General features: G+C 45.5%; 1 protein-coding gene across 6 annotated transcripts in view; it reads left to right on the top strand.

Moving 5' to 3' along the window:
* Positions 1-26,240, top strand: part of TRAK1 (trafficking kinesin protein 1) — a 216,499-nt gene that overhangs the window by 52,841 nt on the left and 137,418 nt on the right. For 2 of the 6 annotated variants that reach the window (XM_032161965.2, XM_058443544.1), the window contains exon 2: positions 22,720-23,016. The exons of 1 other annotated variant lie outside the window; for it this stretch is intronic. The gene's annotated coding sequence lies outside the window, so the exon portion shown is untranslated. Of the gene's footprint in view, positions 1-21,955; positions 22,069-22,266; positions 22,287-22,719; positions 23,017-26,240 lie in introns of those variants that run through there. 3 more of the 6 variants (XM_058443545.1, XM_058443546.1, XM_058443547.1) reach the window with 3 other exon arrangements.

Below are 26,240 nucleotides of genomic sequence, written 5' to 3'. Positions count from 1 at the left end.
TGGTCTCGATCTCCTGACCTCGTGATCCGCCCGCCTCGGCCTCCCAAAGTGCTGGGATTATATAGGCTTGAGCCACCGCGCCCGGCCGAGTATTTCCTTTCAACATCATGCCAGTGCTCAAAAGTTTTGGATTTTGGAGCATTTTGGGTTTTGAATTTTCAGATTTGGGGTGCTCAGCCTGTGGTTATGTTGGGTAAAAGCTATTCAGTTTGATATTAATCAGACAGTATCCAACTGAATAGCCTTTACCCAACATAATTGGGCCACAGAATTGTGGAAGTACTGGAATAGTTTTATTTATTTTTTAAGAAACAGGGTCTCATTTTGTTGCACAGGCTGGAGTGCGGTAGCGCAATCATGACTCACTGCAGCCTCGACCTCCTGGGCTCAAGCCATCCTCTCACCTCAGCCTCCCAAGTGTCTGGGACTATAAGAGTGTGCCACCACACCTGTCTCATTTTTAATTTTTTTATAGAGATGGTGTTCCACTATGTTTCCTAGGCTGGTCTCCAACTCCTGGGCTCAAGTGATCCACTCGTTTCAACCTCCCAAAGTGCTGGGATTGTAGGCATGAGCCACCACACCTGGCCACTGCTTGAAACCTAACTCCGTGTTGAGCTTTTAAAGGGTTTTCTTATTCCTTCTGCCAAAAATGCCTTTTCTACCCTTCCAACAGAACAAACCCCTATTAAAGTTTTAGTTGAGGAGGCTGGGCCCAGTGGCTCACGCCTGTGATCCCACCATTTTGGGAGGCTGAGGCAGGCAAATCACTTGAGGCCAGGAGTTCAAGACTGGCCTGGCCAACATGGCAAAACCCTGTCTCCGCTAAAATTCCAAAGATTAGCCAGGTGTGGTAGCACACACCTGTAGCCCCAGCTATTTGGGAGGCTGAGGCATGAGAATCTCTTGATTCTGGGAGGCGAAGGTTACAGTGAGCTGAGATCGTGCCACTGCACTTCAGCCTAGGCAATAGAGTGAGACTCTGTCTCAAAAAAAAAGAAAAGCTTTAGTTGTGAAGGGGGAGCTCTGAAGTGTGTTAGAACCCCTAAGGCCATGGAGGGATTCACTTGCTCTGAAATGGGATGGTCATAGAGAGAGAGAGAGAGTGCCCAGCGTGGGAAGGCTGGGTGTGGACATCGACCCCCATCCCCACCCCAAGCAGCAAGGTCATGAGCCGTGCAGAAGTGCGACCTCCCGCCGTTGGTGCTCCTGGAAGTAGTGCCCAGCAAGGACCAGTGAGGAGCCAGTATTCCTTAGCTTAGGCATGGCTCAGTTCTCCCTGTCTACCATGCATGCAGTTCGTAGTCTGTGGTTCCTGTTTTCATTTCCTATTTTGCTATTACTTTTATGCATTGGCTTATCACAGCCCACTCACTCTAAGGCCATCTTGCCATCCCATGACATGGTGACTGAAGGCCCAGCAGTCACTGTTTATTCACTTGGTGTGTACATGACTGTTTGGACCCGTTTCCTAGTAACGGCCCTGTTAATTTCAATGAGAAAGGCTAATGGGGTGCCTTTTTCAGGGGCCGGCGCGGAGGGATGATGTGCTCCCTTTAGCCCCTCTGTGGCTTTGGTCCTTGACCTCACTGTTAACTTGGGGATTCTTATACAGAGGCTCTTGGCTTCTTCCTTCAATACCACACATTCCTAATTATTTGTGCTACTTCTTGAGTAATCCCAAGGTCTGCTTTGGATTACTTACCAAAAGTGGCTGATAAAATTTGAGCTGTCGTTTCCCAGATGTGTGTGTTAGTGCTTTGTAGAGAATTTCTTTTTTGTACTCAAGTTGATTTAAGTCTAGAATCTGACTTTTAATTGTGGACCAAGCAAAACCCCCTTGCCTCTCTAGGGATTATTTAGAATTAATAAAATCAGGTAGTTTTTCACACGAGTCTGAAGGAATTGTTAACTGAAGGAACTTTTATGTGGTACAGTTTGTTCTGAAAATTAGGTATTTAAGGACTTTGTCAATTACGGTTAAGCACATTTTTTATTAAAAAGAACAAGATATGTAGCTAAGTGGCTGTATCCCAGCTGAGATGTTTCTTCTCACTCGATCGTACAGTGAAGTCAAAATATAGTGACAGATTCAGTTTCCATAGCTGCGGAATCTGTTTTCAAAAACACAAGGCTGTGATTTCACTGTAGTTCAGTGCACACTGAGAAGCTAATATGGAAATAGAAATGAAACTTTTCAAAATACATGCCTTAAAACAAAGACTTCTAGTTCCCCTTTAGTGCTTAGATGAGATTTGTTTTGTTTTGTTTTTCAGGCTTTGTAAGTTTTGCAGATTAATTTCAGAAGTTGGCGGCGATGTGATCCTGGTGGACTGTCATTCCGTAGTGTTAGGAAGCCCCTCACACACTTTCTTCTCATTTCCTAATACGACAGATGGTTCAGTGAATATCCGTTGTGCTTTATAGGTTGATATTGATATGTTTGTAATTGGCCTATCACGTAGTTAATTTTTTTTTCTTCTTTGGCAATCAGCTTTTTCCACGTGAATTTTCTTTCTTTCTTTTTTTTTTTTTTGAGACGGAGTCTCGCTCTGTCGCCCAGGCTGGAGTGCAGTGGCGCAATCTCGGCTCACTGCAAGCTCCGCCTCCCGGGTTCACGCCATTCTCCTGCCTCAGCCTCTCCGAGTAGCTGGGACTACAGGCGCCCGCCATCACGCCCGGCTAATTTTTTGTATTTTTAGTAGAGACGGGGTTTCACCGTGGTTTCGATCTCCTGACCTCGTGATCCGCCCGCCTCGGCCTCCCAAAGTGCTGGGATTACAAGCGTGAGCCACCGCGCCCGGCCTCCAGGTGAATTTTCAAAAAATGTATTTATTTATTTAGAAGCAGGATCTTACGGCCAGGCGCGGTGGGTCACTCCTGTAATCCCAGCATTTTGAGAGGCCGAGGTGGGCAGATCATCTGAGGTCAGGAGTTCGAGACCAGCCTTGCCAACATGGTGAAACCCTGTCTCTACAAAAGTACAAAAATTAGCCAGGCATGATGGCGGGTGCCTGTAATGGGAGGCTGAGGCAGAAGATCACTTGAACCTGGGAGGCGGAGGTTGCAGTGAGCCAAGATCATAGCACTGCACTCCAGCCTGGGCGAGAGAGCAAGACTCTGTCTAAAAAAAAAAAAAAAAAGAAAGAAGAAACAGGATCTTACTCTGCCACCCAGGCTGGAGAGCAGCAGTGGTGTGATCATAGCTCACTGCAGCCTTGAACTCCTAGGCTCAAGCAATCCTTCTACTTTAGCCTTCCAAGTAGCTGGGACTACAGGCGTGCCACCACATCCAGCTAACTTTTTTTCTGTTTTAGTTTTTTATAGAGACTGAGTTTCACTGTGTTTCCCAGGCTGGTCTCGAACTTTTGGCCTTAAATGATCCTCTGCCTTGGCCTCCCGAAGCACTGTGATTACAGGCATGCCACTGCATGTGGTCCGTGTAGCTGTAGTTAAGAGAAAAGAGTTGGGTTGGTTATTTTCAGTGCCTTGGGCATAAAGGGTGAATCATTAAGTTCGTTCTGCACTCATTGAGTTTTACCATGTTCCAGGCACTGAGGACACAACAGTGAACTAAAACAGGTAGAAGTGAGTCTTTAAGGAATGAAATATAATTCATCTCTACTTGAAATTTGCACATAGTCTGTTTGTAGGACAATACCTATTGAAATAGGGTCTCCATTTTGCCAACAAGTTAACCCTTACTACTTATGGGAAATTACCTCAGTGGTAACTGTAGAGCAGTCATTTATTGAACATTAACTGTATGCTTAGAGTGCATTTTTCTTTACATTATTGTATTAGCTCGTTTAATCCTTATAACAGCTTCCCATTTTATAGATGAGAAAACTGAGGGTAGTAGGGGTTAACTGATTTTAACTTGGCCAGCATCATACAGTGACCTATTCTGACTGTGTCTTTCTGTCCCTACAGGATTTGAACTTATAGTGGAAGTGCTTTAGGAAATGCATTTGTGTCTGTGTAGTCATGGTTAGGAAATGTGCTTATGTCAGGCTGTTTAAAAGTTGTGGAGGCCAGGCATGGTGGCTCATGCCTGTAATCCCAGCACTTTGGAGGCTGAGGTGGGTGCATTACTTGAGCACAGGAGTTTGGACAACATAGTGAGACCCTGACTATATACACACACACACACAAAATTAGCTGGGCGTGGTGGTGCATGCCTGTAGTCTCAGCTAGAGGTGGGAGGATTGCTTTAGCTCGGGAGGTCAAGGCTGCAGTGAGACTTGATTGTGCCACTTTACTCCAGCCTGGGTGACACAGCAAGACCCTGTCTCAAAAAAAAGAAAAAAAAAAGTTATGGGTGGGTTGGATGGTGCAGTGGTGCTAAGCTCACTTAGTTGTCAACAAGGGAGGGCTGGGTTTGTCATGTTGGAGGTCAGACAAGTACCTAATAAGCAGGTAACTGAGGACTGTTGGATGTATTTCTCTGGGTGGGGATGGGCTGCCTGTGAAGATGAAATTCTACTGGAAATATTCTTTAATTATATTTGTACATGTCTCACTTTTATTTAAATAGAGTTACTATATTCTGCACTTTGTTTTGTGATCTGCCGTTTTCCCACTTAATCTATCTCTAGAGCATCTTGGCCACCATGTGATTCTCTGCAGTGTTACTGGAAATGGCGTCGTGGTGAAAAATGTGCAGACATGATATATCGGAGGACCATGCCTTATTTAATCAAAATCAGTGTTATTAGACATTTTCATTTTCCAATTTTTAACAGTTATATAACTGCTGAGAAGAGAAAAGTTACATCTTTGTATGCAGATATGATTTTTCTTAGAAAATAACTGAAGTGGAATTGCTTTTTTTTTGAGACAGAATTTCGTTCTGTTATTCTGGCTGGAGTGCAATGGCACAGTCTCTCCTCACTGCAACTGCTGCCTCCCGAGTTCACCAGCCTCAGCCTCCCCAGTAGCTGGGATTACAGGTGCCCACCACCACACCTGGCTAATTTTTGCATTTTTAGTAGAGACAGGGTTTCACCATGTTGGCCAGGCTGGTCTCGAACTCTGGACCTCAGGTGATCTGCCCGCCTTGGCCCCATAAAGGCCGGGATTACAGGTTTAAGCCACTGTGCCCAGCCTGGAATTGCTTTTGATTCATGTTCCTGGGTGTGATTGAGCTTGTTACGTGCACCCTTGTCAGCAGCAATAATTATAATTAATGCCAATTTGACAGATAACATGATAGTATCTCATACTTGTTTTATTTTTCATTTCTTTGATTACTAGTGACATTTTTTTCCTGAAAACTTTAATTACTGAATTTTATTGTTGTGGCTGTTGTTTTGAGACAGGATCTTGCTCTGTCACCCAGGCAGGAGTGTGGTGGCGCCATCATGGCTCATGGCAGCCTTGAACTCCTGGGCTAAAGCAATACTCCCATCTCAGCCTCTCAAGTAGCCAGGACCACAGGTGCGCACCACTGTATCTGGCTAATTTTGTTTATTTTTTGTAGAGATGCGGCCTCACTATGTTGCCCAGGCTGGTCTCCAACTCCTGGGCTCAAGCAATCCTCCTGCCTTGGTCTTCCAAAGTGTTGAGATTACAGGCCTGAGTCACCATGCCCAGCACATAATTTTTTTTTTTTTCCTTTTTCTGGAGAATGGGGTCTCGCTATATTGCCCAGGCAGGTCTCGAACTCCTGGGCTCAAGCTATCCTCCCGCCTCTTGCCTCCCTGAGAGCTGGGATTACAGGCGTGAGCCACCGCGCCCAGCCTCTGAATTTTCTTTAATAAAGATATAGAAGGTGTGGCACAGTAGCTTGTGCCTGCTGGTTGTTCTTTTTATGTCCCAACTGTTTGTTCTGATAAATTTTAAATCTGTAAGTGGTGAAATAAGAATACAGTGAAGTACATTGATGTTTATCGTATGCATTTATTAACATGTTTGCCAGGAGCTATTGTAATAAACAGCCTTGGGTTCAACACCAGCTTCACCTGTTGGTTCTTAGGCCTGTGGGCAAGTTACTTCCAGCCCTAGTTTCCCCATTGGTGACTTGAGGAGGGTGATGTTGTGGGCCTCATGGGCTGCTGTGAGTTTTTGGACAAATAACTCCTTGGGGTAACGCACCCAGGCTTGGCTAAGCACACAGTCACTGTGCAGTAAGTGGCAGCCAATATTGCTCTTTTCCTTGTTGGAGTCATGATTTTTTAAAAGCCAAGTTCCTCCTACGGAGTGAGTGCAGTGAAAGCCAGGACCTAAGGAGGAATCACAAACAGAACTGTTCTCTTCCTCTCCTAACCATGTCCCATATTCCCAGACCTCTTTCTCACTCTAGTTATTTTGTTAACTTTATCCTAGGCTGTGACAGCTTAGCAGCCGCTGTTTTTGGCTGGGTAAGATTCATTCCTAATCCAGGCCTATTCACTGGGAGGCATGAGGCCCCATGTGCTTGCCTTCCCATAGATACCCACTCTTGGTGGGGCGTGGTGGCTCATGTCTGTAATCCCAGCACTTTGGGAGGCTGAGGTGGGCTGATCACCCAAGAGCAAGAGTTCGAGACCAGCCTGGCCAACGTGGTGAAACCCCGTCTCTACTAAAAATACAAAAATTAGCTGGTTTTGGTGGTGGGCGCCTGTAATCCCAGCTACTCGGGAGGCTGAGGCAGGAGAATCGCTTGATATCTTGGGAAATGGAGGTTGCAGTGAGCTGAGATCGCACTATTGCACTCTAGTCTGGATGACGAGAGAAAGTCTGTCTCAGAAAAAAAAAAAAAAAAAAAAGATACCCACTCTCTCTCCCCCTTTTCTTTCTCCCCCAGAGACCCGCTGCCATTCAGAGTGATAACACATGCAATGTGGGCTGCAGGCCATCCTGCTTCGGGACATCTAACCCTTCTCAGGCAAAGTTTTCCTCTTCAAAGCAATAGCTGTTCAGCCTGGAGTCTCAGATTTCCAACAAGCCACCCCACAGGGATTTGGGATGAGGTTACCACTCCTAGCACCCTTCCTGGCTTTGGCCAGCCTCCAAAATTCCTCCTGGTGTCCTGAGAATGTGGAGAGAACCCTGCTTCAGGTTCTGATTTTCTGATTGGACATTACAGTGGGGCATGTAATATCCTGCTGGGATGCCTCTCTGAGAACTGCCTCCATCCTGCCGGCTGCCTGTCAGGCTGGCCTCGTGCCCCTTGGCTGGCAGTATTAAGCGTCCGGAGGCCACTATGTACCCAAAACAGCAAGCCCGTTGGCCTGGTTTGCTGGAGAAGCCCCTTTGCAGAGCAATGTCCTGTGGTCACCATTCCTACACCGGCCTGGGAGTGCTGTCTCCCTTGGGAGTCGCCAGCCAAGTTTTGAATGTCTGACTCAGCTTTTTGGGTCTTTCAGGTGGTGCGTCTTCACTGGACCTGGGCCAGCTGGTCACACTGAACTTGCTTTGTGCCGGAAAGCTCTGCTCGTAAAGGTTCCATTGTAAACGAAAGAGGAGGCCGGCTGTACGCAGGCTATGCAGCTCAGCCTCAGCCTGGTTTCCTGTGGCAGGAGAGGGAGCTATTTATGGCATTTTATAAATCTGCTGCCATCAGCCAGGGAGAGATGCAGACTGTTATGTAAGGCTGTCAGCGTGCAGCTTTTTTTTTGTTTTTTTCTCTTTTTCTTCCTCATTTTGGGAGACAGGGGTGAGCTTACAGAAGGCAGCGTGGTTTGGGATTTCTTTTCTCTCAGTTGCAGCAGAATTATTTTTGGAAATGGGGATTTGGTCACATGACAGCAGTTTTCATTCATGAGATGTGGATCGATTAAATGGATTTCTCTTTACTTCATAGGTGTTTACTGAGGGCAGTGCATGTGTTGGGGTGTTTGCTTCTGTCCTAAACAAGGTTTAGAGAAGAGAGAGGGCTGGATTCTGGAACTAAATTGGGTTAGAGTTATTTTTCTCCAGTTGCCTTGAGTTGTGGAAATTTTCTGAGTGACCGTTGATTTATTATTTGGGAGGATTCACTTTTTCCAGGGCCAGAGAAAGGTTTAGCCTTAAAAGTGGCATTTATTTTGTGTATATCTGTGTGCATGTGTGTTTGTGTGTTCGTGGGCCTGAGTGTATATGAAATGAGAGCAAGAGAGGACAGACACGCATGACAGCATGCACGTACAGCCCCCAGTTCACATACAAGTCTGCCCTGAAGTCATTCGAGCAGAATCTGTAACGGGCTGCCTGGGCCCCCTAGCTGTTCTGGCTTGTGCTGTTCGGGAGGCCCTGGGGGCTCTCCCAAGAGCTCACAAGAGGCTCTGGCATTGTCCTTGACCCTTTGTCACCTCCTTTCCTGTGCCTTTGGTTACCCTGACATTGCTCCGACTTTCTGACTATAGTTGCTGCTGTCAGCTTGTCTAAATCTTTCTTATTCTGTGGGTGGTCACACACACCCTCTTCCAAGATGCTGCTTCCCTTCACAGCATAGTGTAGCAGTAGTTGCAGTTTTCCAGTGATCAGAAATGCTTCCCAGTCCTACGTCTACAATTATTTGAGATAAACTTTGATTAAGTCACTTAATCTTTCCCCAAGCCTTTTCCCCAACCCCTGCCTCACAAAATGGGGATGATTCTGTGAAGCTCTAGCATATGATTATTGTACGGGCAGGACCTGTGGCCTAGGGCATGTGAAAGCCCATCGTGAGCTGTATAGCATGAGGGTCCTGTGAGGCCGATAACGGCTTCTTGACAGCCTTGCTTTTTTGCTCACCTGGCACCGTTGCTGTAAACCTGCAACTCATCTCCTCATCTCCCACCTGTTCAACTTTTACATGATATTTTCCACTGCGCAGCCACTTGTCCAGTTATTTAAGGAGCTGACCTGGACTGATGGGTGTGCCAGAAAGGTCAGATGAGGTAGGAGAGTGGTAAGATGAAAGAAGAGAGGAACAGACTTCTTTGCATGGTTGCCTGTCAGCTGCCCCCAACCCAACTTGACCCCAGAGTTCAGACCCCATCATTGGCCTAACTGGAGTATGCATATTTCTTATATGGACTTGAGCACTCTCAGCGGGTCTTTGCTTTGAGTTCCTTTGCCCCTATTATGACAAGAGGGTTGTTATAAGAGAGAGTGGACAGATGTAGGAGAATGGTCAGTGGTCAAGGATCTCATGGAATGTCCGATTCTCCACTGGACCTTGAGCTCTTTTAAGAACAGTGTTACTTGGAGCCATCATAGTGCAAGCAGTGTCTTTGGATCCATTCAAAGCTAGACTCACATCCTAGGCAATGTTTAGTCTCTGTGTTTCCTCTCTTGTAAAAAGTGGGTGCTGATATTACTTTATAGGTTGTGAGCCTTAAACAGGGTCATGCATGTAAATTACTGAGCATAGTGCCAGACCACTGGCTTGTTTTATGATTACAAGAGTGCTGGGGCTGTCGACACTTTAAAAGAGCACATGTTGGTCTCATCACCTTCTACGCAGGCATCAGTTTGCTCAGAAAAGAAGCTGTAAAATGGCAAGAAAAAGAGTTGCCCTGGCTAGAGAACAGGGAGACTCTAGGGCTGGTTGCAGCTTAGGCAAGGCCCTTCCTGAGCGAGCTGGCCACAGATGAGAGACAAGGTCTTGGAGTGCCCACCCTGATTCCAAGTGACCGTCTGCAAGTTAGCTAGCCTTCCACTGTGATTGTTCCTCAGATAGAAACAAAATGTTGAAAACATGCCTTCATTTAATGTTCAGCAGCAAAATGCTTATGATCCCAAGGGTGAGTCTCAGACTAGTTTTTTTGTTTTTTTTTTTTTGAGACGGAGTCTCGCTCTGTCACCCAGGCTGGAGTGCAGTGGCGCGATCTCGGCTCACTGCAAGCTCCGCCTCCCGGGTTCACGCCATTCTCCTGCCTCAGCCTCTCCGAGTAGCTGGGAATACAGGCGCCCGCCACCACGCCCGGCTAATTTTTTTTTTTTTTTGTATTTTTAGTAGAGACGGGGTTTCATCGTGGTCTCGATCTCCTGACCTCATGATCCGCCCGCCTCAGCCTCCCAAAGTGCTGGGATTACAAGCGTGAGCCACCGCGCCCGGCCTCAGACTAGTTTTTTTTTTTTCTTTCTTTCCAACTTTTATTTAGGTTCAGGTGGTACATGTATAGGTTTATTACATGGGTAAATGGCCTGTCACAGGGGATTGGTGTACAGATAATTTCATCAGCTAGGTAATTAGCACTGTACCTAATGGAATGGATAGTTTTTCAATCCTCACCCTCCTCCTACGCTCCACCTTCAAGTAGGCCCCACTGTCTGGTGTCTGTTGTTCCCTTCTTTGCGTCCATGTGTGTTCAGTGTTTAACTTCCACTTACAAATAAGAAAATGTGGTATTTGGTTTTCTGTTCCTGCATTAAATCACTTAGGATAATGGCCTTCAGCTCCATCCATGTTGCTGCAAAGGACATTATTTTGTTCTTTTTTTATGGCTGCGTAGCATTCCGTGGTATATGTCCACATTTTCTTTGACCAGTCCACCACTGATAGCCATCTAGGTTGATTCCATGTCTTTGCTATTGTTTATTATTATTTTAAAAATCTAAACAAATTTTAATTAAGGGATGAGGTCTGGCTGGGCGTGGTGTCTCACGCCTATAATCCCAGCTACTCTGGAGGCTGAGGTATGAAAATCACTTGAACATGGGAAGGGGATGTTGCAGGGAGCTGAGATAGCGCCATTGCACTCCAGCCTGGGTGACAGAGTGAGACTCAGTCTCAAAAAAGAAAAAGGATGAGGTATTACTATGTTGCCCAGGCTGGTCTTGAACTCCTGGGCTCAAGTGCTATTGTGAAGAGTGCTGCGATGAAGATACATGTGCATATGTGTTTATGGTAGAATGATTTCTTTTCCTTTGGGTATATGCCCAGTAATGGGATTGTTGGATTGAATGGTAGTTCTATTTTAAATTCTTTGATAAATCTCCAGACTGCTTTCCACTGAGGCTGAGCTAATTTATAATACATTTCTACCAGCAGTGGATAAGCATGCCATTTTCTCCTCAAGCTCACCAGCATCTGTTATTTTTTGACTTTTTAATAGCCATTCTAACTGGTGTGAGATGGTGTTTCATTGTGGTTTTGCTTTGCATTTCTCTGATGATTAGTGATGTTGAGCTTTTTTTTCCATATCCTTTTTGGCCATGTGTATGTCTTCCTTTGAGAAGTGTCTGTTCATGGCCTTTGCCCATTTTTAAAATTTTTTAAATTTTATTTTATTTCATTTTTTTGAGACAGAGTCTTGCCCTGTTGCCCAGGCTGGAGTGCAGTGGCACGATCTCGGCTCACTGCCACCTCTGCCTCCCAGGTTCAAGCAATTCTCTTGCCTCCGCCTCCCGAGTATCTGGGATTACAGGTGCCCATCACCGCACCCAGCTAATTTTTTATATTTTTAGTAAAGATGGGGTTTCATGATGTTGGCTAGGCTGGTCTTAAACTCCTGACCTCAGGTGATCCACCCGCCTCGGCCTCCCAAAGTGCTGGGATTACAAGCGTGTGACCGCACCCGGCCTCCTTTGTGCATTTTTAAATGTTTTTGTTTCTTGTAAATTTGTTTAAGTTCCTCATAGATTCGGGATATTAGACTTTTTTTTTTTTTTTGAGATGGAGTTTCCCTCTTGTTGCTCAGGCTGGAGTGCAATGGTGCGATCTCAGCTCATGGCAACCTCTGCCTTCTGTGTTCATGTGATTCTCCTGCCTCAGCCTCCCGAGTGGCTGGGATTACAGGTGCTCACCATCACACCCAGCTAATTTTTGTATTTTTAGTACAGACGGTGTTTCACCATGTTGGCCAGGCTGGTCTTGAACTCCTGACCTCAGGTGATCCACCCGCCTCAGCTTCCCAAAGTGCTGGGATTACAGGTGAGAGCCACCAGGTCTGGCCAGATATTAGACTTCTATCAGAGGTATAGTTTGCAAAAATTTTCTCCCATTCTGTGGGTTGTCTGTTTATTGATAGTTTCTTTTGCTGTGCAGAAGCTCTTTAGTTTAATTAGATCCCACTTACCAATTTTTGTTTTTTGTTGTAATTGGTTTTAGAGTCTTTGTCATGAAATCTTTGCCAGGGCTCATGTCTAGAATGGCATTTCCTAGGTTTTCTTCTTAAATTTTTATAGTTTTAGGTTTTACATTTTATTCTTTAGTCCATCTTGAGTTGATTTTTTTATGTGGCAGAAGGAAGGGGTCTAGTTCCAATCTTCTGTATATGGATAGCCAGTTATCCCAGCACCATTTATTGAATAGAGAGTCCTTTCCCTATTGCTTGTTATTGTCAGCTTTGTGAAAGATCAGATGGTTGTAGATGTGCGGCTTTATTTCTGGGCTCTGTAACCTGTTCCATTGATTTATGTGTTTGGTTTTGTACCAGAACCATGCTGTTTTAGTTACTGTAGCCTTGTAGTATAGTTTGAAATCAGGTTAAGTGTGATCCTTCTAGCTTTGTTCTTTTTGCTTATAATTGCTTTGGCTATTTGGGCTTTTTGTTGTTGTTGTTGTTCCAAATGAATTTTAGAATAGCTTTTTTCTAATTATGTGAAGAATATCATTGGGAGTTTTACAGGAATAACATTGAATCTGTAAATTGCTTTGGGCAATATGGTTATTTTAATTATATTGATTCTTCCTATCCATGAGCATGGAAAGTGTTTCTTTTTTTCTTTTTTTTTACCTTGAGACAGAGTCTTGCTCTGTCATCCACACTGGAGTGCAGTGGCATGATCTAGGCTCACTGCAACCTCCGCCTCCTGAGTTCAAGCAGTTCTTTTGCTTCAGCCTCCCAAGTAGCTGGGATTACAGATGTTTGCCACCATGCCCAGCTAATTTTTGTATTTTTAGTAGAGACAGCATTTCACCATGTTGGCCAGGCTGGCCCTGAACTCCCGACCTCAAGTGACCCACCCACTTCGGCCTCCTGAAGTATTGGGATTACAGGCGTGAGCCACTGTGCCCAGACTGTTTTTCCATTTGTTTGTGTCATCTCTGATTTCTTTCAGCCATGTTTCATAATTTTCATTGTAGAGATCTTTCACCTCCCTGGTTAGCTGTATTCCTAGGTATTTTGTTCTTTTTGTGGCTATTGTGAATGCGATTGAGTTCTTAATTTGGCTTTCAACTTGGACATTATTGGTGTATAGAAATGATACTGATTTTTGTACACTGATTTTGTGTCCTGAAACTTTACTGAGGGTATTTGTCAGAACTAGGAGCCTTTGGACAGAGACTGTGGGGTGTTCTAGGTATAGAATGATATTGTCTGTGAAGAGAGAGAGCGTCTCAGACTTCTATCCAGTTTCAGACCTACCATCCCAGGCCTGGCAGCCACCCACTTTCGTTGTGTCTACTTCTTCTGCAGCTTGACAAGTGGGTGGTGGCACCACGTTTTGTAGACGAAAGAAATTTCAGAACCTGGCCAGAGGCTGCTGTCAGTAGGTAATGGTTGAGGTGGGACTAAATCCAGGCCTGTCTGGTATGTTAGATCTAAATCTGACCTTCTGGGGCAAAGGGTCTGAGTGGCTGTGGGGCAACTCTGGTTTGCCTTCCCACTAGGCTGGGGTAACATGGGGTCTCCAGAGACAGTTTATGCCTTCAGAATCAAAGGCCCCTGTGGGAGGCAAATCTAAACTCATCCCCTCAAGATTTCCACCCACTAGTTATTCAGTCAAGCACGGATCTAGATACTTCTGTAAAAGGACTGTGCTGTGCAGATGGAATTAGGGCTATTAATCCCTTGATCTTAAGGTAGGGAGATTGTCCTGGATGATCTAAGTGGGCACTGTGTAATCACTTGAGCCTGTAAAAACAGAAAAGGAAGGCAGAAGAGGAGGCTGGAAAGATGAGGCAGAGGCCGGGCGTGGTGGCTTATGCCTGTAATCCCAGCACTTTGGGAGGCTGAGGCGGGCAGATCATGAGGTCAGGAGATCGAGACCATCCTGGCTAACACAGTGAAACCCCATCTCTACTAAAAATACAAAAAATTAGCTGGGCGTGGTGGCAGGTGCCTGTAGTCCCAGCTACTCGGGAGGCTGAGGCAGGAGAATGGTGTGAACCTGGGAGGCAGAGCTTGCAGTGAGCCGAGATCAGGCCCCTGCACTCCATCCAGCCTGGGAGACAGAGGGAGATTCCATCTCAAAAAAAAAAAAAAAAAAAAAGAAAGAAAGAAAGATGAGGCAGAAGGGGAAGTCATGGAATTCCACGTGTGAAAAGGATTCCATATACCTTCGCTGGCTCTGGGATGTGGGTGGGAGCCACTTGCAAAATCGGGAGGGAAGCCTCCAGGAGCTCATGGAAAGCATAAGGAACACAGGAACAAAGGCTAGTGCCCAGCTGACGGCCAGCAGGAAACAGGGACTTCAGTCCTACAACCACAAGGAACTGAATTAGACTGGCAGCCTGAATAAGTGTGGATATCAGTTCTTTCCCAGAGCCTCCAGTAATGGACTCACACCTGTGACACCTTGAGTGGAGACTGTTGAGATGCATGATGGATTTCCAATATATGGAACTGTGATCTGATAAATGGATATTATTTCAAGCCACTCAATTTGTGGTAATTTGTTACAGTAGTAATAGAACACTGACATAATCCCGGAGAACAATTAGTCCCTTTTTGAAAACTTTTGCCATACTTGGACCTGCTTATTTAGAATTGCTGAGTAAAATCCCTTGGTATATCAGATGCCTCTGCCCAGAAAGAGGAAAACTTGAAAGCTCAGGTACCTGGCTGGCCATGGAGGGGATCACCCAGGACTAGCTTCTCTTTGTCACCTTTTGGGCTTCAACCTGGTGCTCTGGTTCTCATTTTCTCCTTACAATCTATGACTCTGAGTTTGTCCTGAAGGAAGCTCCTTCTTTTTTTTTTTTTTTTTTGAGATAGAGTCTTGCTGTCTTGCCCAGGCTGGAGTACAATGATGCAGTCTCGGCTTACTGCAACCTCTGCCTTCTGGGTTCAATCAATTCTGCCTCAACCTCCCGAGTAGCTGGGACTACAGGCGCTCACCACCATGCCTGGCTATTTTTTCGTATCTTTAGTAGAGATGGGGTTTTGCCATGTAGGTCAGGCTGGTCTCAAACTCCTGACCTCAGGTGATGCACCCTCCTCGGCCTCCCAAAGTGCTAGGATTACAGGCGTGAGCCACTGCGCCCTGCTGGAAGCCCCCCCCCCTTTTTTTTTTTTTAACCCCTTGCAAAATCAGTGATTTATTGTTTACAAAGCACAGCTCTGTCTGCTCGTGATCTCCTACTGGAAGTTACCTGTGTGTGGGTGAGAATGGTTTCACAATCGTTGCACCAGGGAGTGGAGAAGGACTTATCAGGGTGCACAAATCCTTCTGCAATTCCACCTGCCCTATTTTGTAGCTCCTGGAGTGGTATAGCTGGAAGGCAGTGTGTTGAAGGTTGCTCAATCCCTTCCTTGTCCAGATGAGGGGTCTGAGGCCCAGGGACATGACACAGTTTCCTCAGTGTCACACAGCTTTGAGTTTTAGTTCAGATTCTGAGTCACAAAAATGACATAGGTTGAGGGTAGCGGAGAGAAAATATTAGGAACTTGCACACGTGTATTTTATTAGCAAATTTGAGTTCAGTAGCAGACTGGCATAATGTTGAACAACAGTGCGTTAAGTACTCTTGACAAACTGGGGGCTGGAATTGTTGATCATTGAGTTGAGAAGAGTAGGGCAGGGGACCTGGGCCACCCACCCCAGGCTCAGCTTCCATGTATACTTTATCCTACTACTTTTCCTAGCACCTCTTTTGCTGAAAAATTGACCTGGTTGCAGAATTTCTCACTCCTCTGCTAAGAAAAATCCTGCCTTCCTGCAGCTCTCTGGGCAGAATTCAGTAAACTAAACAGAGGCGCTTTCATCTCTCAGGGCCATGCCATCCACTCTCACTTTTCTTAAGCCTTGTTTGTTTCCTCTGCCTGAAAGAAGCCTTTTGCCTGGTGTGCCAGGGTTTGCTGGAGCCAGAGAACACCCAGGGCAGTGGATGCTTTGTTCCTGAGCCCCTGTGAAACCTCAGAAATGCCTGTTTACATTAGAGTGAAGTTAGGCTGGCACCTTGGGGAAAGGTTGTCAACTTTGCCCTACAAATTCCTGGGTGTCCCCACAGGGCACATGCTGTGACTCATTCTTCAAGCTAGAAAGTGGGTGGAGGCCTTACAAACCAGCTTTTGAGTAGTCTATAAATGAAGTCTCCTGATCCTTGAATTGTTGTATCTGGGTCATTTTACATGTTTGACTGTTGAACTACTCTTTTTTTTGAGATAGGATCTCACTGTGTCACCCAGGCTGGAGTGGAGTGGCACACTCATGGCTCTCTGCAGCCTCAACTTCCCGGGCTCAGGTGGTCCTCCCACCTCAACCTCCCTAGTAGCAGGAACCACAGACGCATGCCACAAATCCTGGTCAATTTTTTGTATGTTTTTGTAGAGATAGGGTTCCACCATGTTGCCCAGGCTGGTCTTGAACTCCTGGGCTCAGGCCGTCCACTCGCTTGGGCCTCCCAAAGTGCTAGGATTATGGTGTGAGCCACTGGGCATGGCCCCTGTAAGCCACATTTGGTGTGTATTGGTCTGTATTGTAAACAAAGTAAGGTGAAACTCGAGCCAGCCTAGAGAGCCCATGGGCTGTGGTCCCCGTACTTGGAACACTTAGGAGTCCCTTAGGTGGTTTTCACTGATTGCCGTTAGTCCTCAAGGTTAGCAGTGTGAAATTTGGGAGTTTAGACCCTTTGGTTCCAGTATAAATGATAGAACCTGGGCTTTAAAGCTTCAGGGGATCCTCAGAGTCATTTGCACCAAAACCCTCCTTTCATTTGTTGTTATTTATTCTGCAGACATTTACTTAGTACCTAATATGTGCCAGCACCAGTCCATGCTTTCAAGGAGCTCACAATTTTTTGGGGGAGATCAGCCCTGGACAAATGGTGGTCAATGGACAATGCATGAAGCTTGTGTCTGAGATAGAGAGGCATTCCCCAAAATGTACTCCATGAAACAAATGCCATGTAGATAGGTATGTGGAGAAAGGATCCATGGTAAAGTAGGTTTGGAAATGCTGGCATGTGAATACTATAGTAGAACCAAGAAAGGTGCCTGATTCTGAGAATCTGGAAATTATAATGTTAATGACAGTAATTATTTTGAGAATCTAATTTGTACTAGACACAGAGGTAAGTGCCTTATATGGATAAGTGCCTTACATTTTACGGAATTCATTAGTTTGGATGTGCCATAATTTATAACTGTTTTTCTACGAATAGAAATTTGGTTGTTTTCCACTTGAATTTACTGGGTGAAAGCTTAGTTTTGTCATTTCAAGAGGGGCCTCTCAGGCTTCTGAATAGCTTTGCCAGTTGCTGCACATGTAAAGTGTTCTTTGGATTTCGGAACTGTGGCTTGTGTTTCCCTTTTGAGTCTTGAGTGAGGTGAGCATTTGCTGATGTCTCCAAATTTTGTTTTTTTCAGGAAGTGCTTATACTTAAAATATTTATTTTGTAGCAGTATGTTTCTGGGTTAAGTGTCTGGCAGCTATAAATGGAAACATAGATACTAGGAGGAGAAACAGTAGTGATTTAGGGCTATTGATCATGATTTAGGCCATATCCCTCATTTTATAGGTAGTGAAAGCGAAAGTTATATAAAGCTTGGTTGTAAAACCTCTTTAAGAAATCTTCACATGTTAGGGCCAGGCCTGGCGGCTCATGCCTGTAATCCCAGCACTTTGGGAGGCTGAGGTGGGTGGATCACTTGAGGCCAGGAGTTTGAGACCAGCCTGGCCAACATGGTGAAACCCCATCTTTATCAAAAATACAAAAATTAGCCTGGCGTGGTGGTGCATGCCTGTAGTCTCAGCTACTTGGGAGACTGAGGCAGGAGAATTGCTTGAACCTAGGAGGCCAAGGCTTCAGTGAGCCAAGATTGTGCCACTGCACTCCAGCCTGGGAGACAGAGCACAAAACCTGTCTCAAAAAACTAACTAACAAACAAACAAAAAACAGAGAAATCTTTACATATTGGAGCCTTTGTAAAAAAAAAAAAAACAAACAAAAAACAAAAACCAAAATCATATTGATTTAAATGAAACTGTCTTAGTTTTCAGAAGAACAATTGCATTTTGCAAAGGGAGAAAGTATTTCAAACTTCTGTGTATGGATCAGATAGAATATGTCTAAGTACAGGTTAAAGAAGGCTTGAACGAGGGTTCAATTTGTTAATGCATTTTAAAACCTTTTCAAGACCACATTCATCATCTACTGTTTTTCTGCCTACAGCATCTTTCTATGTTGATAAGTTAATATCTGCTCTGACGCTTCCTCTTAGCATGGTTGACTTCTTGATAGCTGTCGCATAATTAATGACTCGATCCTCTGTTGTGGCTTGTTGTTTGTAGCATTTCACTGTGCCGTACATCTTTGACCTATATATACTTTAGCCAGAGAGCCACAGTAAATTTTGTCAGGCTGTTCTTCCAAATGTATACTCCTCGCCTTACTCCAGTAATACGTAAGACTATAAGTTTCCTAAATCAGTTGTGAACTTCAGCGTTGTTATATTTTTTAAATCTTTGTTGTTGTTTTTTTAAAATCACTGTTAAGTTTCCTTAAACTGGATGTGTATGTGTGTTGTGTTTTGGCAGGGGGAGGGAATTTTTATATCCTTTGCCCATTTTTCTTTTGGGCTATCTGCTTTAGGTCTGTGAATGAAGTGCATTATTTACATGTTGATTTTAAGTGTTCCTGGTTTAATTTCCCTGCCAGTTTTACTTTACCATGTCTTCCCCACCTTTTGAGTTCTTTATGGTGACCTGTGTTAGTGAGAGCCCATGAGGTGTCATCAGCAGACTTGGAGTCCCTCAGGACCATCAGGGTCTTTGAGTTTCTAAATGTCTGCCAATTGTTTTTGTGTATAACAGTAGCTTAATTGGGTATAGAAGTCTTATGTGACTATCTTTCACTTAAATTTCTGAGGAACTGGCTGGGTGCTGTGGCTCACACCTTTAATCCCAGCACTTTGGGAGGCCGAGGCAGGTGGATCACGTGAGTCCAGGAGTTCCCATACGAGCATGGGCAACGTGGCGAAACCTCATCTCTACTAAAAGTACCAAAATTAGCTGGGTGTGGTGGTGTGCGCCTGTAGTCTCAGCTGCAGGCTAAGGTGGGAGGATCACCTGAGCCCGGGAGGTCAAGGCTGTGGTGAGCTGTGATTGTGCCACTGCACTCCAGCCTGGGTGATGGGAATGAGACCGTGTCTTTATAAATAAATAAAAATAAATAAATAATAAATTCTGAGGAATTATCCCACTGGTATGGCATGTAGAGATGTGGGGATACCTTTTTAATGTTTGTTAGATTTTTATCTAAATCTTTGGAATTTAAAATTTTTACTAGATTATATCCAGGAGCTTATTATTAGTTTTTCATTGATTTTGTCTGGGTCTTGGTGTAGAACCTTTTGATTTAAAGGTGTAAGTCTTCACCTCTAGAAAATCATTTTAAAATTAATGTTTTTATATACTTTACTCTTTTTGTCTTAAGCCTTTTTTGGTTTTTCTGGAACTCTCATCAGTGTGTCTTTTTATCTTCTTGGTTTGGGATGACTTCTCAAGCTAATTTATAGATTCGGTATCTGCATTCACTAATCTTTTCGTTTTTTTTTTTTGAGACGGAGTCTTGCTCTGTCGCCCAGGCTGGAGTGCAGTGGCGTGATCTCGGCTCACTGCAACCTCCGCCTCCCGGGTTCACGCCATTCTCCTGCCTCAGCCTCTGCGAGTAGCTGGGACTACAGGCGCCCGCCACCACGCCCGGCTAATTTTTTGTATTTTTGGTAGAGACGGGGTTTCACCGTGGTCTCCATCTCCTGACCTCGTGATCCGCCCGCCTCGGCCTCCCAAAGTGCTGGGATTACAAGCGTGAGCCACCGCGCCCGGCCCTGCATTCACTAATCTTTTCATCACTTAATTGAAATAGACATACAAAGAAAGTGTATGAGAGCTGGGCTTGGTGGTGTGCACCTGTAATGCCAGCTACTTGGGAGGCTCAGGCAGGAGGATCACTTAAACCCAGGAGACCAACCTGGGTAACATAGTAAGACTCCATATTTTTTAAAAAGTGTAAAAATAGTGTATGAATTATAAAGAGGGCAGCTTGATGGAGTTTCATGCACTGATTCTAGTCAGCAAGTCAGTCTCCAGACCAAGAATCACAGCTTGACCAGCATGGAGAAGCCCCCTTGGGCCCCACTGGGGGTGGGTTGTGGCAGTGCCCAGCTTCCCTTGGCTTAAGCCAGTGAATTCCCATCCTGGACCCTTGACCACCATTGGTGACTCTTGGGGGTCTTCTAGTTCATCCTGCTCAGTCCTCAGCTGTCTAGAATGTTCTGGGTTCTGCTTGAGGGTTATAGGCTTTTGTAGTGAGGCAGCTTATCCATTCATCTGTATTTGAGTCACTGACTAGGCATGACAATCCAGTTTTCTTTTTTTTTTTTCTTTATGCCAATCCAGTTTTAGCTACATGTTGTTTTGCAGAAATTCCTAAATGTTCCAAGCTTCTCTTGTTATCTTTCTTTTCTCACCAGGGATATACAGACTCTCCTACCCATACTTCCCATTTTCATGTTTATTTTTTCATGTTAATGAGGGCAGGAAGTTTATTGCCTGAGTATGTCTAATGTGAAAATCTGAAATTTGAAACTTTTTGAGTGTTTACATGACACTCAAAGGAAATGCTCATTGGAGCATTTCAGATTTCAGATTTTTGGATTTTGGACGTTCACTTGGTAAGTATAAGGCAAATATCCCCAAATCTAAAAAAAATCATTTTTTTTTTCTTTTTGAGACAGAGTCTTGCTCTGTTGCTCAGGCTGGAGTGCAGTGGCGTGATCTTGGCTAACTGCAACCTCCATCTCCCAGGCTCAAGAGATTCTCGTGCCTCACCCTCCCGAGGAGCTGGATTTACAGGCATGTGCCACGATGCACAGCTACTTTTTATATTTTTTAGAAGAGATGGGGTTTCACCATGTTGTCCAGGCTGGCCTCAAACTCCTGACCTCAAGTGATCTGCCCGCCTTGGCCTCCCAAAGTGCTGGGATTACAGGTGTGAGCCACTGCGCCCAGTCAAAAATCCAAAATTTGAAACATTTCTGTTCCCAAGCATTTCAGATAAGGGATACTCAGCCTGTAATAGGAATTCCTGGTGTATTTTGGTAAATAAACTTGTTGGGAAAAATGTCACAGATTCAGGGCTATAGTTTTCTTTCAGAACTGACTGTACCATGTTGGGTGAAATGTCTATTAACTTTCTCTTTTTGTGTGTATGTGTTTTTTAAACAAACGATAATGCATCATTTATTAGAGCAGTGGTTCTCACACTTTTTTTGTGGGTGTGGTCTCAGGACGCCTCAAAGTTATTGAGCTTCCTAAAGCATTTTTATTTAAATGATTCTATTGATTCATATGTATTGTATTAGAAATTGAAACATAAGATGTAAAACCACAGGGATACGAAAGTTCCATTAATTAGCTTTCACAGCAGTGGCATCATCACACATAATGTAGTCTCTGGAAAATTCCACTGTACATCCATGAAAGAGTGAGAGTGAGAGTGTCTGACTTTGTAGACCCTCTGAACTAGTCTCAGGAAACTCCAGGGATTCTCAGACCATACTTTGAGATCTCTTGTGGTAAGGAATGTTTTGTAGGTTTCCTTTTTTATTAAGCTCCTGTTTGACATTTTGTGTGTACACATGTGGTGTGTGTGCAGGTGTGCTGGGAAGTGAGGCAGCGGCACTCCTGAAATGTGTGGGAAATCGCCTGCATGTAGGTTTGCTGTTGCCGGCGCAGACGGAGTGTTCAGCAGCCTGTGTCACATGCCATCATTTCTCAGCAGTTATCTTTAGTCCCAGTCAGATTTTAAATGAGGGCGAGTCTGTAGTTTTCATCAGATTCTTCTTTTTCTTTTTCTTTTCTTTTCTTTTTTTTTTTTTTTTGAGACGAGTCTCACTCTGTTGCCCAGATTGGAGCCCAGTGGCATGATCTCAGCTCACTGCAACCTCTGCCTCCTGGGTTCAAGCAATTCTCCTGCCTCAACCTCCTGAGTAACTGGGATTACAGGTGCCCGCTACCATACCTGACTAATTTTTTTTTGTTTGTGTATTTTTAGTGGAGATGGGGTTTCACCATATTGGCCAGGCTGGTCTTGAACTCCTGACCTCAAATGAGCCGCCCACCTCGGCCTCTGAAGGTGCTGGGATTACAGGAGTGAGTCGCCATGTCCAGCCATTTTCATCAGGTTCTTAAAGGAGTCCCCTAATTTCTCACTGTAGCTTAAGGTAGGGGCATACCTTAAAGTTCTTCGAGAGCTGAGAAGTTATTGTGGTTGAAAGAGTTTAAGAGAAACATATCTTATGTAATTCAATATACAAATAAAAATGTTACCTCTCTTTGTGTGTATAAATCCTGTAGGAATACAGGTTTTAGCTATGCTCCAGTGTGTTTAGCTTAGAGCTGCTTCAAGGCAGGTTTCAGTAAGCAAATGAAGCCATGTGCTCCACATTTTGGTCAGTATTGATTAGTTGAATGGAACTTTGCTGCAGTTATTTTATTGAAACTAAGCAATGTGATTGGAGATGCCTTGACTTGAGGGAAACACATTTCAGAATTCGCAGTCTGAACTCACGTCATCCCAGGGCCCTCATTTTCTAAAGATTGTCCAGGTTTATCAATAGACTCTAACTGTGCCCCTCTCTTTCAATTGTCCCATAGATTCCCTGTAAGGAGCCCCTGCTGGTGCACCAGAACTACCGGGGGCCATCTGCCCAACTGCCCCAGACTCTGGCAGTGGGGCCCCCGATGGCAGTGGGCACCTCCCCGTGAAACCTGCCAAGCTGGACGCCACAGCTCTGCACGACGACACTTTGGCCAACTCCGTGCCCCCTTCGGAGGCATGCAACCATGCAGTCCTAGCCTGCAGCCCGGGCATCCCTGAGGAACACTACATAAGCGAGGCTGTGGAAGATGCTCCCAGCTACAGAGGGTACCGGGATGCCTGCACCATTACTGGTATGGGGGCCCTTTCCCTGCCAGGGAGGAAGGGAGGAAGGTTTCAGTCACTGAGGACTAGGGAAGGAGTGCAGCCACATGGGAGGGTCTCAGGGAGGTATGCAGAGGGGAACCACCAAAGTGCAAAAGACTCCTAGCTTTGGGATTGTGAGACCTCCCATCCAGAACTTGTTCTGCCAGGGAACCATTTTGTAACTTGTGTCAGTTGTTGACCTACTATCCTGACTGATATGCAGACAGCACTTCACTGAATTGTCATGAAGGTTAAAGATGGTAACATCCAAACCTGAGCAGCAAGCATGACCCATCACAGGCACTCAGTGTATTGAACCCTTCCTTCTCTCTTTGCACTCAGCTTCTTCAGATATAAGACAAGTATAGTGGGAATAACATGCACTGTCATTGTGGGATGCAAAAACAGAAAACTGCATGGAGTGCCCCTTTGTACACCATCAGGATTTGCACAGACATGGATTTTTATAGATACCTGTGTCAGTCATAACTCTCAGTGTCCCAGGTGGTAATCATCTCACAGTGGGAACGTCTGCTGTGCAGGCACTTAGTACTATAGCTATTGCTTTTTTATTTTCCCCAAGGAAGCATTGAGACAAGTGCTTGAAGCTAGCACAAGAGAGGGCTCTCAATGGAAGTGGTGTAGGATGGTGTGCATAACAGCAGCACGTAGCAAAATTATAGTTCATTCATATAGTTGCATTCATATAGAAGTTTGCTTAATTTCTCATTTTTGTCTGCAGTGTTCACTTTTGTTTGTCTGTTTGAAGTAATGCCTGATGACAGCTTAATATATGCAAGTTGGCTTCCAGTAGCTTCTCTTGGTTCTGTGTTACCAGTTAAGCCTTGAGGACCTCCTGTGTGTCAGGGGTTTCCTGGATACAGAAAGGCACAGGGAAGGCCGGGGGTCCCAGCCTGATGCCTAGCTCCTGTGCTAGGCCCCCACACACCTCCTTTCCCTTTTTGTCAAGTGGCCCACACGTGTTGTCCTCCACTTGTGACTGAGTCCCTCTCCTGCTTGCCTGCCCCCTGAAGGACGCAGTTCCAACATCTCCCTTTTCTCTACTGCATCATTCTTTTCCCCTTGCACTTGAGTCTTTCTTATTAGTGCAGAAACATACTATAATCTCCCTCTTTGGAAACAGAATCCTTCTCAGTCCCGTGTTTCCCACAGGCCAGTGTCTCTGCTCTTCTGTTTGCTTACTCTAGTTTTTCTTTTGTTCTCTCTGGAGTCCACTGCAGGCAGGCTCATGCCCCACCACACTGACAACCTGGTTCAGTCCAGGAGTCTGTCCTCTGCCTTCACCTTACTTCACTTTTCAGTGGTAGTTCACACTGTTGCCAAGTCCTGTGTCCTGGAAGTACAGTCTTTACTTGCCTTCTGGGTCCCCACACTCTCCCTGTTCTTCTGCCTCAGTGGCTACATTTCTTCTTCTCCCAAGCCTGGGAACGTTGAAGGGCCCAGGGCCCAGCCTTTCCACCTCTTTGCTCTTATGTGCGCACCTGTGGAGCACTTGATCTCACCCAGCACATAGGTTTTAAAATCGCCTTCTAGGCTGGGCGCGGTGGCTCACGCCTGTAATCCCAGCACTTTGGGAGGCCGAGGCGGGCGGATCACGAGGTCAGGAGATCGAGACCATCCTGGCTAACATGGTGACACCCCGTCTCTACTAAAAATACAAAAATGAAATTAGCCAGGCGTGGTGGCGGGTGCCTGTAGTCCCAGCTACTCGGAGGCCAAGGCGGGAGAATGGTGTGAACCCGGGAGGCGGAGCTTGTGAGCCGAGATCGTGCCACTGCACTCCAGCCTGGGTGACAGAGTGAGACTCCGTCTCAAAAAAAAAAAAAAAGAAAAAGAAAAAAAAATCGCCTTCTGTACTGGCCGCTCAGTGGTTTCTGTACTCAGCCTGGCCCTTTCTCCTTAAGGCCAGACGTCTCAGACTGACTCCACCTGAGTTTCCACTCGGATGTCTAACAGGCATGCCAAACTCAAATGACCAAAAATGAGCTCCTGGTTTCCACTTGCACCTGCTTTTCTTAGGGTTTTCCCCATCCTTGTAAATGGTGCTTTCATTATTCTAGTTCCTCATGCCAAGAACCTTGGAGGCATTTGTGATTCTGCTTTTCTGCGATTCATACCCCAGTTTGTCAAGAATTCTGTTGGCTCTATCTTCAGAGTATGTCCAGAATCTACCCAGCGTTTACTATGTCCCAGCCACCCCCATCTCACACCTGGGTGACCGCACTGGCCTCCCAGTGGGGCCTCCTACTGCTACCCTTGCCTCCGTAAAATTCTTTCTCCGCCCAGCCATGAGAGTTGGCTTTTAATACAGTCAGATGGTTTAACTCTCCTCCAAACTTCCAGTGAGCTCCCCTTCTATAGAGACCCTGTAAGGAAGGGGCTGAATGATGGGAATCCCTCTTTGCCCCGCTGATCTGCCTCCTCTCTGCCCTCCATGCTCCGGGCACACTGGCCGCCTCACTTAACCTTGAACTCACCAGGCACATCCAGCCTCAGGGTCTTTGGATTGCCTTAACTCCAGATATCCTTATGACCCCCTCTTCCTTCTCCAAGTGACATTTTATTTGATGCTTTTTGTGACCCCCCCAATACAGAGTGATCTACCTCACCTTTCCCCATCTCCCTTTCCTGCTTAATTTTTTCCCCCAGACTTAAACATCCGCTGAGCTACTACATTTGTGTTTTGTCTCCCAAACTTGCAGTAGACTGTAAACTCGCGGAGGGCAAACTCTGTGTCTGCTTTCCACACTCCTGAATCCAGTGACTAACGTAGTGCCTGCCTGTGGCCAGCGCTCAGTGAACATTTGTTTGGTGTATCAGTTGTGTCGATTTGTGCAGTGGGTACTATTATCCTCTTTGTGTAGGTGAAGAGTCTAAATCTCGAAAGGTTCAGCACCTTGGTGAAACTCCTGAGTGGCAGGAGTTGCATCCAGGTCTGTAGGACCCCAGGGCAGGGGTTCTTTGCTGCCTAAGAATGCAGTCTAGTTGGGGAGACAGATGAGTGAGTAGAAATTGGCTGTACACCGAGGTTAGCACAATGATAAGCACAGCACAGGAGGGCACCAAGGAGGGTGCCAGGCTGAACCTTGGAGGGGAAAGGACAGGAGAAGACCACGAGGGCTTTGTGGAGGAGGCAACGACCCAACTGCATCTACATTAGTCCAAACACATGAATTGATCCTCGGAATTC

Source organism: Hylobates moloch, unplaced genomic scaffold (assembly GCF_009828535.3).
Source record: "Hylobates moloch isolate HMO894 unplaced genomic scaffold, HMol_V3 SCAFFOLD_8, whole genome shotgun sequence".
NCBI lineage: Eukaryota > Metazoa > Chordata > Mammalia > Primates > Hylobatidae > Hylobates > Hylobates moloch.
This window is presented reverse-complemented; position numbering and strand designations above follow the sequence as displayed.